Genomic DNA, 13,652 nt, shown 5'->3' with positions numbered 1-13,652 from the left:
CGTACAGGAGGTGAGAATCAGTGTTATTAACTGTAATTGAATTTCTACATTGACAGCATAGTCAATAAAATATTTTGAAATGTTCTGAGATCCATTCGGAAGGGCACTGAATTGAAAATGTTAAATGTGCTTTCTCTCCACACAGATGTTGCCAAACCCACTGAGTTTTCCCAGCCATTTCTGTTTTTGTTTGAGAAATGTTCCACCCACATGATGACAATAGGATTTACATGCATTTGGAGAGGCAAGGACTGATTGGGGATAGTCAGTATGGTTTTGTACATGGAAATAATGGCTCCAAACTTTATTCAGTTTTTCAAGGAAGTGATCAATAAGATATTTGAGGGCAGAGTGATAGACATTGTCAACATGGAGCGTTTTACAAGGTTCTACATGGTAGACTGGTTATTAAAGTTAGATTGCATAGGATTCAACTAGGTAAAAACAAGGCTGCAGATGCTGAAAACCAGAGTCTCGATTATAGTGGTGCTGGAAAAGCACAGCAAATCAGGCAGCATCCGAGGAGCAGGAAAATTGATGTTTTGGTCAAAAGCCCTTCATCAGGAATAGAGGCAGGTTGCCTGCAGAGTGGAGAGATAAATGAGAGGGGGGTGGGGGTGGGGAGTAAGCAGCATAGAGTACAATAGGTGAATGGGTGTGGGGATGGAGGTGGTAGGTCAGAGAGGAGGGTAAAGTGGATCGGTGGAAAGAAAGATAGACAGGTAGGACAGGTCATGAGGGTGGTGCTGAACTGGAAGGTTAAAGCTGGGGTGAGGTGGGGGAAGGGGAAATGACGAAACTGGTGAAATCCACATTGATGCCATGGGGTTGAAGTGTTCCGAGACTGAAGATGAGGCGTTCTTCCTCCAGGCGTCGGGTGAAGATCACAAAGGAGGCTTCCACATCCATCAAAGTTTTACCTGCACATCCACCAATATCATTTATTGTATCTGTTGCTCCTGATGTGGTCTCCTCTACATTGGGGACACTGGATGCCTCCTAGCAGAGCGCTTTAGGGAACATCTCCAGGACACCCGCACCAATTAACCCCACCACCCTGTGGCCCAACATTTCAACTCCCCCTCCCACTCTGCCGAGAACATGCAGGTTCTGGGCCTCCTCCACCGCCACTCCCTCACCACCTGACGCCTGGAGGAAGGATGTCTCATCTTCAGCCTCGGAACACTTCAACCCCATGGCATCGATGTGGATTTCACTAGTTTTCTCATTTCCCCTTCCCCACTCACCCCAGCTCCAAACTTTCAGCTCAGCACCGCCCTCATGACCTGTCCTACCTGCCTATCTTCCTTTCCATCTATCCACTCCACCCTCCTCTGACCTATCACCTTCATCCCTACCTCAATTCACCCATTATACTCTTTTGCTACCTTCCCCCACCCTCCTCCCTGACCTATCACCTCCATCCCCACCCCCATTCACCTATTGTACTCTATGCTACTTTCTCCCCACCCCTCCCCCCCTCTCATTTATCTCTCCATTCTGCAGGCACCCTGCCTCTATTCCTGATGAAGGGCTTTTGCCTGAAACGTCAATTGCTCCTCGGATGCTGCCTGACCTGCTGTCCTTTTCCAGCCAATAAAGCTACACTCTACATAGGATTCAAGGAGAGTTTGCCAATTGGATACAAAATTACCTTGATGGTAGGAGACAAAAAGTGATTGTGGATGGTTGTTTTTTTGGACTGGAGCGCTGTGACCAGTGGTGTTCCATAGGAATTGGCGATAGATCCACTGTTGTTTGTCATTTAGATAAAATGATTTGGATGAGAATTTAGGAAACATGGTTAGTAAGTTTGCAGATGACACCAAAATTGGTGGTATAGTCGACAGTGAAGAAGGCTTAGGGTCATGTTGTGAACAAAGACCTAGAGATTCAAATACATAGTGCTTTGAATATTGCATTATAGGTAGCCGGGTGGTTAAGGTGGCATTTAGCATGCTTGCCATCATTGCTCAGACCATTGAGTATAGTAGTTGTGACATCATGTTGTGGTTACATGGGACATTGCTGAGACGACATTTGGAGTACAGTGTACAGTTCTGGTCATCCTGCTACAGGAAGGATATTACTAAATTGGAGAGGGTTCACAAAGGATTTACAAAGATGTTGCCAGGACCGGAGGTTTTAAATTATAAAGAGACGCTTGATAAGCTGGAACTTTTTCTCACTGGAGCATAGGAGGTGGAGGAGTGACCTTTTATCGAGGTTTATAAAATCATGAACATAGATAAGGTGAACCATAAAGATCTTTTCCCTAGGGTAGGGGAGTTCAAAACTAGAGGGCATATTTTGGAGGTGAGGAGAAGAAAGATTTAAAGAGACCTGAGGGTACATTTTCCTCACACAGGGTGGTTTGTACATGGAATGAACTGTCAGAGGAAGTCTTCGATGCAGGTACAGTTACAACATTTAAAAGTAGTTTTGACAGATACATGAATAGGAAATGTTTGGAGGGACTTAGGCCAAATACAGGCAAATGGGACTAGTTTAATTTGGGGAACTTGGTTGACATGGGCTGAAGAGTCTGTTTATGCACTGACTATGGGACAGCACGGTGGCTCAGTGGTTGGCATTGCTGCCTCACAGTACCAGGGACCAGGTTCGATTTCAGCCTCTGGTGACTGTCTGTCTGTGTGGAGTTTGCACAGTCTGCATGGGTTTCCTCCCACAATCCAAAGTTGTGCAGGTTAGTTGAATTGACCATGCTAAATTGCCCATAGTGTTCAGGGATAAGTAGGTTAGGTGCATTATTTGGGGTAAATGTAGAGTAATAAGGAAAGGGAATGGGGTTTTGATTGGTTACTCTTCGGCAGGTCAGTGTGGACTTGTAGGGCCAAAAGGTCTGTTTGCATACTATAGGAATTTTGTGTTCATAATTAGGGGAAAATGTACTGTTACAGCAAAGGGAGATTAATATTTATCACCAACTCCAGCCGAAAGCTCTACCCATCTGCTAATTCTGAGAACATGAGGAATGTATTTTATTTCTGCTGTGCATGTCGCAAATAATTTTAATCTATACTTTAACATTCGAGTCACAGCTCTGGAAAGTGGCATTTCAAGTGCGAATGATCAAGAGTGAATCACAAGCTACCAGTCAAATTTATCAGAAATTTTCAGTGTTTGAACTTATTTATAATTCTACAAGCCGGATTCTCATACAAAATGTTATCAGCAAGCAATTGGATAAAATATATCATGAGATTAAAAAAACAACTTGTATATTGATTGGTTCAGCCATGAACCAATGAACTTTGGAAGCTCAGGAATAACAGAAACCTCCCTTTCAGATGAAGAAGACAGATGGCACCTTATAATGACTCCCCATGCAAGTTTAATGGTATTGTTTTGTTGCCAGTTTTGGATTGATTTTACTGCTCGGAAAAACATAAATACACTTTGGCAATTTCTTATTTTAAAAAAACAGGTGGATATATATCCTGAGCAAAATTTGTTTTTAATTAAAATATGGGCTGATTGGATTTCCTTGCACATAACCACTAGAATAGCCTGCTGTCATTTTCGAGGTAATTCTTGCCAATTTTAATAATGCAAGAAGTTAAATTACTTTTATCTTAGGCAAATTACTGAAAAGCAAAACAGCCAGCTGGAAAGTATTGCAAATTAAACTCCTGACTAATAAATCAGTTGGTCCAAAATAAAAATCTTGCAAACACTGAGTAAATGGCATGTGCCGTCAGTTACACAAATCTATGAATGTGAGTTTTTCTGATTTCTTTGTGGCAAATTAATGAGTATGATAGCAAAGGAAGGAGGACTTCTGGGACCTGATTGAGCAGTGCAATTAACTGTCTATCTCCTTACCCAATCAGAATAAGGATTGTGAACTTAATGCGATAAGGATTAAATAATGAATTGTAAGTTAGAGAGGATAGGTTTAAAATCAAAATGTGTGAACAGAGAAATGAACAGGAAGAATATGATTTGCCAGAAATAGAGTAATCAAATAAAAAGTATTTTTCTTTTGTTTTTAAACATTGTCCTTTTAATTTCCAACAGAAATAAAATTCTGAAAGAATAAGACTTCAGACATTTAGGTACTAATTTTTAAAGTCAGAGACGTTAGCTGCCATAAATAATGTATTACCTGTCACAAAGCTGATCCTTTTTCTAAAAGCTGTTCCTTCTTCTCAAGGATACTATGTCCTTGATTTTTTTTCAGAGGGGTTGTAAAACACTCCGGACTCCAAAACAGCTGGGTTGGTACAGAGATGAAAAGGGTATTGGGAGGCCTTTTTGTTTATACGTAAATAGATAAGACTTTAGGCCAAAGCTTTCATGTTTCAGAAGTAACCTGTACAAGTCAAGGGGGCGTGGCCAGCTCTCTAGCTGCGCAGTTCAGTTCAGAACTTTAGTTAAGTCAGTTCAGCAGTGAGCTGTATGGAAACAGGCTACTAAACTCTCTCTCCTTCTGCCCTTCTACCTTCAACCTGTAAGCTTCTGTTTCATTTTTACTATATTTAAGGGGTTTGTTTATTGGGGCTATTGTGTATATTCTGAACAGTATAATTAAGTTGAGTTTAGATAGTCTGAGTTCTGTGGGTATTCTATAATCTGTTTTTAGTGTTTAATTCCATAATTTTATGAATAAATATTTCTGTTTTAAAACCTGGTAATTAACGGAGCAAACTTGGTCCGGGTACTTTTCACTGTATGCTTACTGAAACGAATCATAAAGGTATGATCTGGGCTGCCTGCTTAAGAATGTTTTGAGTGGTCTGGTCTTGTCCATAACATAGCTAAGTTTGAAAGGATGTGTCCAAATGTTCAGTCGCAAGTTTACTTTGTATCTACCACAGAAGTACAGGAGCCTCAAACCACCTAATACACTTTGAATAGGGACCTGGCTGCGAGATATTACTTTTGAGAAGCTACTGGTACAGCAGTGCATAAAGGTTCACAATTTCTTGATTTCCACATTCAATCATACTTATTCAAATAGCCAATGAGTAGCAACAAGTACTATTATTATTACTCTTATTTTGATAGAAAAAATTTAATCATTAATAAAGTCTGAAATTGAAAAATTAAGCAAAACTATAACAATGATTAGAAATGTGTACGAAAGAAAGGAGATGCAAATGTTGGTGACAGCAATAATTTGGTGATTGCACTGTAGTAACTGGGAGATCAGAAATCCATTAAATTGTTGAAACATTGCTTTGTTGCCAACTCTGGTTATCTTATCTCCTCCATCGCATATTGTTTACTTACACAAGGAAAGGTGGTCTGGGTGCTTGCTGTCTCTGCTATTAACCATCTTGACCCCATAAAGTATTAATACTTCTGTTGGCCTGGAGTAAACTGTCATGAAGGTGCAGAGGTACTGTACCTTTGAGAAAAGCTAGCAAAACTACCTGATAGAGCACAGTGTGTTCTGAAGATTGTAACACATGGTCAACTCAAATAGAGTAGCTGGGTTGTCATGAGACAAAACCAACTTCAATTCAAATTTGAACTCAGTTTAAATTATGCCCCAAGATATCAAAATTCAATCAAGTTTGAACTTTGGATCATTTCATTGGCTTTAGTATTATCAAAATACTATGTTTTGGGGTATAAAACCAGACATTTGAACACATAGAGGAGAACTGCCATGGAGACTGATGTTTCGAGCTCCGAGAGGTACCTGTCTGGGGAAGGAGTTTGCACAGCAGAACATCGAAACCGACGTGGAGAGAAGCTACAGAGGAAAATCTACAGAGGAAACTTGACAAAGCTGACTGGTTTTGAAACAGATTTCTTTTGTAAATTGTAATCAGGGTTTTTAAAAAACATCTGACTAATATTGTAGAGTGGTAAGTTAAAAATAGGTTTAAGAGAAAGGAATTGTAAATAGTTGGTTTTAATATTCTCTGTTGGACTCAAAGAAAAGTTGTTAATTTTTACTTTAAATAGTGACCCCTGGGATAGCTCTCTGCCATGAATTTTAACAGATTACAGCACGGGGTGAATCTTTTCTATATTGCTGGTTTAAACTAGCATTTGGTTTATCTGATGTCATAACAAAATTGAGTTTATTTATAAGAAAGTCTCAGTTATAAATAACTTTTCTTCAAGTTTTTAAACTTGACTTTTTGTGACTATAAGGTTAATTATTTCTACACAGTAGTTGAATAAGGATTAAGGGACATAGCTTGGCATGAAGGATGTGAGAGGCCAAGTCTGGTGAGTAGAGTGACATGAGATGCAAAGATGGGCATGGGAAATGTTTGTAAGAATATTAGAGATAGTTGGTCATGTCTTTGGTGGCTAGTTGGTGCTCGTGTATCCTGGTGGCTAGCTTCCTGCCCATCTATCCGATGTAATGTTTGTTGCAGTCCTTGTAGAGTATTTTGTATATGATGTTCATTCTGCGGGTTGTTGTTACAAGGTACTTTAGATTCATCAGGAACTATTTCAGTGTGTTGGTAGGTTTGTGACCTACCATGATGCCAAGGGGCTGGAGGAGTCTGGTCGTCATCCCGGAGATGACTTTAATGTATGGTAGTGTGGCTAGAGTCTCTGGGCGTGTTGTGTCTTCTTGCTTAGGTTTGTTGCATAAGAATCAGTGGACTGTGCTTATCAGGTACCCGTTGTTCTTTAATATGTTGCATGTAAGTTTTTCTTCGTGGATTCCTGGGTGTGGCAGTCTGTTGTGGCTCATTTAAATAATACCCTGATGCAACTGCGTTTCTGGGTGTTGGGATGATTGGTCCTGTAGTTGAGCATCTGGTCTGTGTGTCATCTTCTTGTGGACACTGGTCTGCAGCTCTTCATTGGCTTTTCATTCTGTTGTGACATCCAGGAAGGGGGGGGGGGGGGGGGGTCTGTTGTTCTCTTCCTCTTTGCTGAACTTTATACCAGGAAGGAGGATGTTTGCATTTCTGGGTTTCTTCTAATTTGTTCCGTTTTGTGATGACAACGATGCCAGCCACATAATGGACCGAAAATTTAGGCCGGATCATGGGGAGGGTTGCTTCTGCCAAGAATCCTGATATTGGTGATCCATGCGTATCTCGTTAATTTGGTTTGTAGGTCTTGTTATTGAAGGTGAAGTGGGTTGTGAGGCACAGATCTACAAACTTGAGGATGCTATCCTTGCTGATGGAGTTGATGCTGTCTGGTGTTTGTGTCCTTGGTTTGTCTAGTAGCAAGGTCAATGTTTCTTTGGCCAGGGTGATATTTATTGATGTGAATAGAGCCGTCATGTCGAACGAAACCATGACCTCATCGCCCTCCACCCTTGGTGTCTTTGTTCATGAATTCCTGGATGGAGTGGCATGAGTCTTTTTACTAGGTGTTTTAGTTTGTGTTGCAGTTCCTTTGCTAATCTGTATGTCAGTGTACCAGGAACTGAGACTATGGGTCTGAGGTGGAGGTGGTGGTGGGGGGGGGTCCCTGGTTTATGTACCTTTTGGTAATCCATAGAAACCGGTTGTGTTGGATCATTCAGGTTTCATTATTTGGAGGTCTGTCTTGTTAATTTCACCCGTCTTATGGAGTTTCTTCAGTGATTTTTCAAACAGTTTTCTCGCTGCGGAGTCGGATCCATCGCCACCTGTTGGTAGGTGTCAGTATTTGTGAGGCGTGTGTTTGCTTTTTCTATGTATTGTGTTCTGTTCAGGATGATGGCCATGCATCCTTTGTCTGCCAGTAGGATTGCAATATTTCTGTCTTTTCTATGTGTTGAGGGTGTTCCCTTCTTTCTTTTTGCTTGGTGTTCATGTTACTGTCTGTCTGATGGCCTGCTGGATTTCTTCCATAAGTCCATTCTCTTTCAGGGTTGATTCCAGTACTGCTAGGAAGTCCTTTTGTCCACATGCCTATGGTTGAAGTTAATCCCTTGTACTAGGATGGCTTTTTCAGTGTCTGAGAGTGGTCAGTCCGACATGTTCTTCAACCAAGCTTCTAAATTGTTTGTGTTATTGCTGTGAGCTTGTCCTGTTTTTCTTGTAGGGCTAGTCTTTTCATTGTCTTGGTCCACTCTTGTTTAGTGTTGATGGCTCATTCTAGTGGACTTGTCCAATCCTGGTCAGTCATATTGGTGTACAGAGATTTATGACACAAAATTTCCCATTCGTATTTGTGGAGTCAGTTGCAGGCATCATTTTTCATTTCTCATAACATCCTGCAGCCATTCTGTTCTGCAGTTCTTTTGGCTTGCAGGGTGATGAGAGATGGTTTGTATTTGACACATTGTGGTAATACCTGTTTCCTGAGGCAATTGTGTAGGAAGTACAGGTTGTTTGCAGGTGGCGCTCAGTCAGATGGCATTGGCACGAAACTAGCCACCAGGATACATTTAGCACTAACTCACCACCAAGAGACACAACTAACAATCACTAGTATCCTTTCACACAGATGAGGGACACTAGTTTGACTAGGACAATACATCCATCCTACGACAGGCTAAACGAAGACAGGCACGGGAATTCCTAGAGGCCTGGCATTCAAACTGGAACTCCATCAACAAACACTTTGATTTGGACCCCATTTGCCAACCTCTCAGAAAAAGAACCAAAAAAGTGATATCACTCACCTGAACAGACCAAGACCCAGAAATAGAAAGCGGGACAGAACACCAGCACTTCAACAGAGGCTCACTGATGTTACCTAGCATGGTGTCAAAATGTCTGAGAACAAACCGACCACTTCAGTGAGCAAACTTACAATTTGATAGATGCTGTACTGTAATACAATGGCACTATTGAAGACAGCTGAGTGCTATAGGTTAAAAAGGCAGCTCTGTAACAGATTTTCTGTTGATTTACATAAATATTTCTGGGAGCACCTAGTCAGTTGTTTGTTATTGCTCAGTTCTCCAGTCTACATCCATGTAGCATTAACATTAGCTATTACCTCTTAGCAGGTAACATTGCCTCTTCATTTGTGTTAATGTAGCTTTTCAGTCTTACAGATTTTTATTGGATGAGCATTTCCCTATTTTTGTTGGCCAATATTTTTATTGCTGTCAGGTGTATGAACAGGTTGTTAATGGTCTGTTCCATCCATTTACCAGACCACTCAGAAATGATGTCCATCTGGATTGCTAAATTATTCAATAATTGTTGCATTAGCAGAGGAATAATCCATTATGGCTGCATTTAGTTTAATAACAAAATGCTAATTGGTGGTAATTATGCCAACAAATAGCACAAATAGCATCCTAAACCAGCTATGGTACAATATAGTGCCAAGGTGCTGGTAACATCTGGGCTCAGTGGCTTTCCAGCTATTGTACAGGAAACTACTTCAAAGCAAATCGATTCAAAAAGGACCTTGCATCAAGATGCCTTTCAAAATCAAAGATTAATGATTGAGATTATTATTTCATTTTGACCTCTTCATTTTTCACTGTATTGAGTGCTGTCCGCTGAATCAAGAATACATCCAAAAGGATTTACTTAGCTGTGTTTGAGGTAACTGAAATCCAGTGGAGACAGTCAAAAGGTCCAACATAATTTCATTGCATCTGCACAGGAAGACGTTGTGGCTCAGTTTTCATCTTTATTCATTTATCAACTTATAAAAGTAAGTGTTTTATTTCATAGCACCTTTCAGGTCCTCAGAATATTCTCAATGTGCCTTACAGTTGATTACTTCTGAAGCAATGGATGACAGGCTATGGAGCTGTCGTGGATAGTTAATGAGATGAGTTTGAAATGATAGCATGAGAAAATCCATTAGCCCTTGTGGAAAGAAACCCTCCCTGAAACTTGACAGAAATAACACAGTCAAAATATGGTGGAATTAAACTCAAAATGAATATTAGTGGTCATTGCACAGCATGTGAAATAATTGTCAAAATCCCTCAATGGTTACAGAAAAGGAGGAGGCTATGCAGTCCATAGTTTTTCCAATCCAACTTTCTGGAAAGTTTCTAATCTAGTCTCACCTCCTCCACTTTCTCCTAGATACTTACAAATCTTTTGCTTTAAATGACTTTTCACTTTTGTTTTTAAACGTTCCCTGGTACACTCTCGGACAATACATTTGCAGATCTACAGCACTGAATACGTTTGTTTTCTTCAATGTCACCAATACTCCTTTGCCATTTACTTTAAATAAGTGGCCTCTGGTTTTCAACCCTTCCAACTAATAGTTTCTCTCCTATTTTGGTCGGATCCCTCTATTTTTGAAAAGCTCTACCAACTTCCCTCCTTTTCTTCTTATCTCAATTGCAAACAGCTCCAGTTTCTTTAGTTTATCCGTGTAGATCATCCCTAGAATTATTCTCATGATTTTTCTGCAACTTCTATAGGGCATTCAAATTCTTATTTCAGCATGGTTTCAGGGCAAATATGTAAAATTTACTTCAATAGGAAGATTCTATTTTATATTCGGCCCATGAATAGTTGTCTCTCCTTTTTTATTTTACTTTTGTTCTGGTAAATGTTTGGAGCTCAGTTGACAGACTTTTTTTTGTTTGCTTTATGTTTTCCCTTAGGAAAGAACTTTAACTGACAGGAAGCTTCTTCCTGATAAGAAACAGTCAGGGGATGAGACTGGAACATCTGACGTTTCTCATCTTCCTCAGTGCTCCTCCGAGATATCACATCTCCAGCTCTCATTGTTAAAGCTGATGTGAAATTCATTTGGGCCTCATTTTGTTTCCATTTTTAAACCAAAGCATTCTAACTGTATATTTGTTTTATCTTTATGTTTACTGTCAATTATGATTGAATATTTCCGTAGAGCGTTGACCTTATCTTTCAGTATTCTTATTACCACTTTTACATTTTTTAATGTATACATTATTCCCTTAATCTGAATCCAACGGTCATCCTCAATTTGTGTAATCTTAATTGGGATATTTATATATGTACCACAATTGAACTGAAAACAGGATAAAACCCAAATTTAAAACAAAACTGCAGATGCTGGAAATCAGAAACAAAAAAAACCCAGAAATTGCTGTAAAAACAAAGAATCAGGTCTGGCAGCACTTTTCCAAAAGCTTGTGATTTCATATAAACCTGTTGGACAACAACTGGTGTCATTTGACTTCTGACTTTGCCCACCCCAATCCAACACCAACACCTCCACATCATGGCTATCATCATCTTTAACCCATCCTATTTTTGAAGGAGGTCACTGGACTTGAAAGTTTACCTCTGCATCCTCTCCACAGGTGCTGCCAGAACTGCTGAGCTTTCCCAGGAATATGTTTGAATAAAATCCAAATGTTTGCCCTGGCCACTGTTTGGCATATAACTTTCTTCAGAAAGAATGCCAATGAGTTATAATGACCAAATGGAGTTCAGCATCCTCAGATTTGTCTTTTTTTTTAATGATCACATTTTTGAACCAGATATAAATAAGTCATTTGAATGTGAAGGACTGTAAGAGCTGAGGAAGTAAAGAATATTTGAAAGCAGGGAATTAAAAATGGCTGCAAGATCTCTTATGCTACCATTAAGAGAAGATTCCATAAATATGTTTGAGGAGCTGGAAGTATGGTGATACAGGACAACTGCCCCTGCTCATATGCTAACATCATTTCAAATTGGTAAATGGGTCAAGCCCCTAGCTTTGGTGTCAAGCCAAGAAAAAGGACAAAAAGCCAGATACAAGTTGGAGAAAATAGGAATTCTCTTTCAAGAGCAGGCAAGCAGCTTGTTAAGGTCCATGGTCTCAGCCAGATCAATGACTTGGTGTTGTACCCTTCTTTAAGCTTCCACACAGCTTATAGCAGAACTAATGCTAGCAAAGAAGCTAAAGCTTTCGTCTTGTTTGCTGTACAAATTCTGCAGAGAACACCTTCGGGCATGTCCCAGTTTTCAAATAACTGGAGCTGTTGTATTTTTGGAGAAAGTGAGGACTGCAGATGCTGGGGATCAGAGCTTAAAAATGTGTTGCTGGAAAAGCACAGCAGGTCAGGCAGCATCAAAGTTCTGAGTATGCAATGCATTTTATTTACAGAGCTTTAAAATCTCTCTGCAGTCACAAAGATCTGCACAATTCCTTGCAACTCCATTTCTCAGTTTACCAAAGGTTCGAGATACAACCAGGCCTGAACAATCAAGCAGAGAGCATACATCAGTTTCCAGACTAACAGAATCAAACATAGAACAAATAAATCCAGTGAACGCTACAAGAGAAGAAGAAAACAAGCTTTGTGCTGCAATTTTGAGCTGAACTCCAAGAAGGATAAAAAGTTATTAATCAGTCGAATTTTGAAAAACAAAGTAAACTTGATTGGCACCTCATCCAGCACCAGATATTAACTCTTTCCACAACCATCACAATGTGACAGCAGTCAGCATCACCTGAAAGATCTATTGTGGGTGCTCACCCAAGCTTCCTTTGGCAGCACCTAAGCCCACAAACTCTGTCACTTACAGCTCAAAGGCTGCAGATAAATGGAAACAGCATCTGCTGCAAAATCCCTTCCTCACCACGTGTGCACATGAATTGAACATGTTTTATTGTTCCTTCATTGCTGCTCGCTCAGTATTAGGAATTCCTTTCCTTATTTGCACTGAGTGTGCAGACACTAGACAGACTACAGCAATTCAAAAATGTTACTTGCCACTACCTCTGAAGGGCAATTAAATAAATGCTGACCCACAGACAGACTTTAAAACACCAAACTGCAATATCTCGAAACAACAATTGTGCTGAACTTGCACTGCCCTAAAGATAACATTTTAAAAAATATATTTTCCTACTTAACAACATTGAGGTTTTACTCTAGTCTTTTGCTGCATCAAAATGGTGAGATCAGCAGAGAGGGGAAATATATTGCACTGCCCTAAAGATAACATTTTAAAAAATATATTTTCCTACTTAACAACATTGAGGTTTTACTCTAGTCTTTTGCTGCATCAAAATGGTGAGATCAGCAGAGAGGGGAAATATATTTCTTACAGACCTAATAAGTGTGTGATTTGTGTTTATTTCATTTTAGAGTTGGATTTTGAACAAGTGACAAGGGTTTTAGTCTGTCAGAATGAGGGGGTTTAATGATTAACATATCACTATATCTTTAGCCAAAGTTTTTGAAACCAATTTGAGAAAGACAGTTCACAGATACAAATGGGAATCTGTTTTCATTATTAGATTGTTTTCAGATAGAAGGATCAGCAATTTGATTTTTAGCTTTTTGATTCATTTCACAAACATCCTGGAGAAGTTGGATGTATGAAATAGTTTCTCCTGGACAAAAGTTAGTTAAGAAATGGGTTACTTCAGTGTAAGGGTTTTAGTTTGAAAGTACCATATCAAAGGTGTTTTTAAAAAAAAACCCTGAAGTGGTTGTTTGAAGCTGAGAAAGTCTAAGCTGACTTAGATTCTCAAAATAGAAAAGGAAACAATAGTTAAGTCAAATCTATAGATATGATAGAGAACAGAATTCTCTCTGGCTGAGTATTGTAACTGAATACTGTTTGGGTAAACAGAATTATATTTTCACTGTTTCAAAACCTTTTAAATTGTATTTTATGGAACTAGCTTGGCTTACTCTATTTTATCTTTCCTTTTACATAATAGACTTTTGTTTTTATTGCGAAAAATCAAATTTGCAGCATTATAGAGCTGCTTCAGTGAAAGAAAACCTTGTAGAATTTTTTAAAAAGCACAAACAAAAAATGATCTATCAAATCAGATTTCAGTTTCCGATCCAATTC

This window comes from Chiloscyllium plagiosum, unplaced genomic scaffold (assembly GCF_037043375.1).
Source record: "Chiloscyllium plagiosum isolate Xiang-an unplaced genomic scaffold, Cpla_swu_hap1 HiC_scaffold_2, whole genome shotgun sequence".
In the NCBI taxonomy this organism is placed as follows: domain Eukaryota; kingdom Metazoa; phylum Chordata; class Chondrichthyes; order Orectolobiformes; family Hemiscylliidae; genus Chiloscyllium; species Chiloscyllium plagiosum.
The sequence above is the reverse complement of the archived record's forward strand: the minus strand, read 5'-3'. Positions refer to the sequence as shown.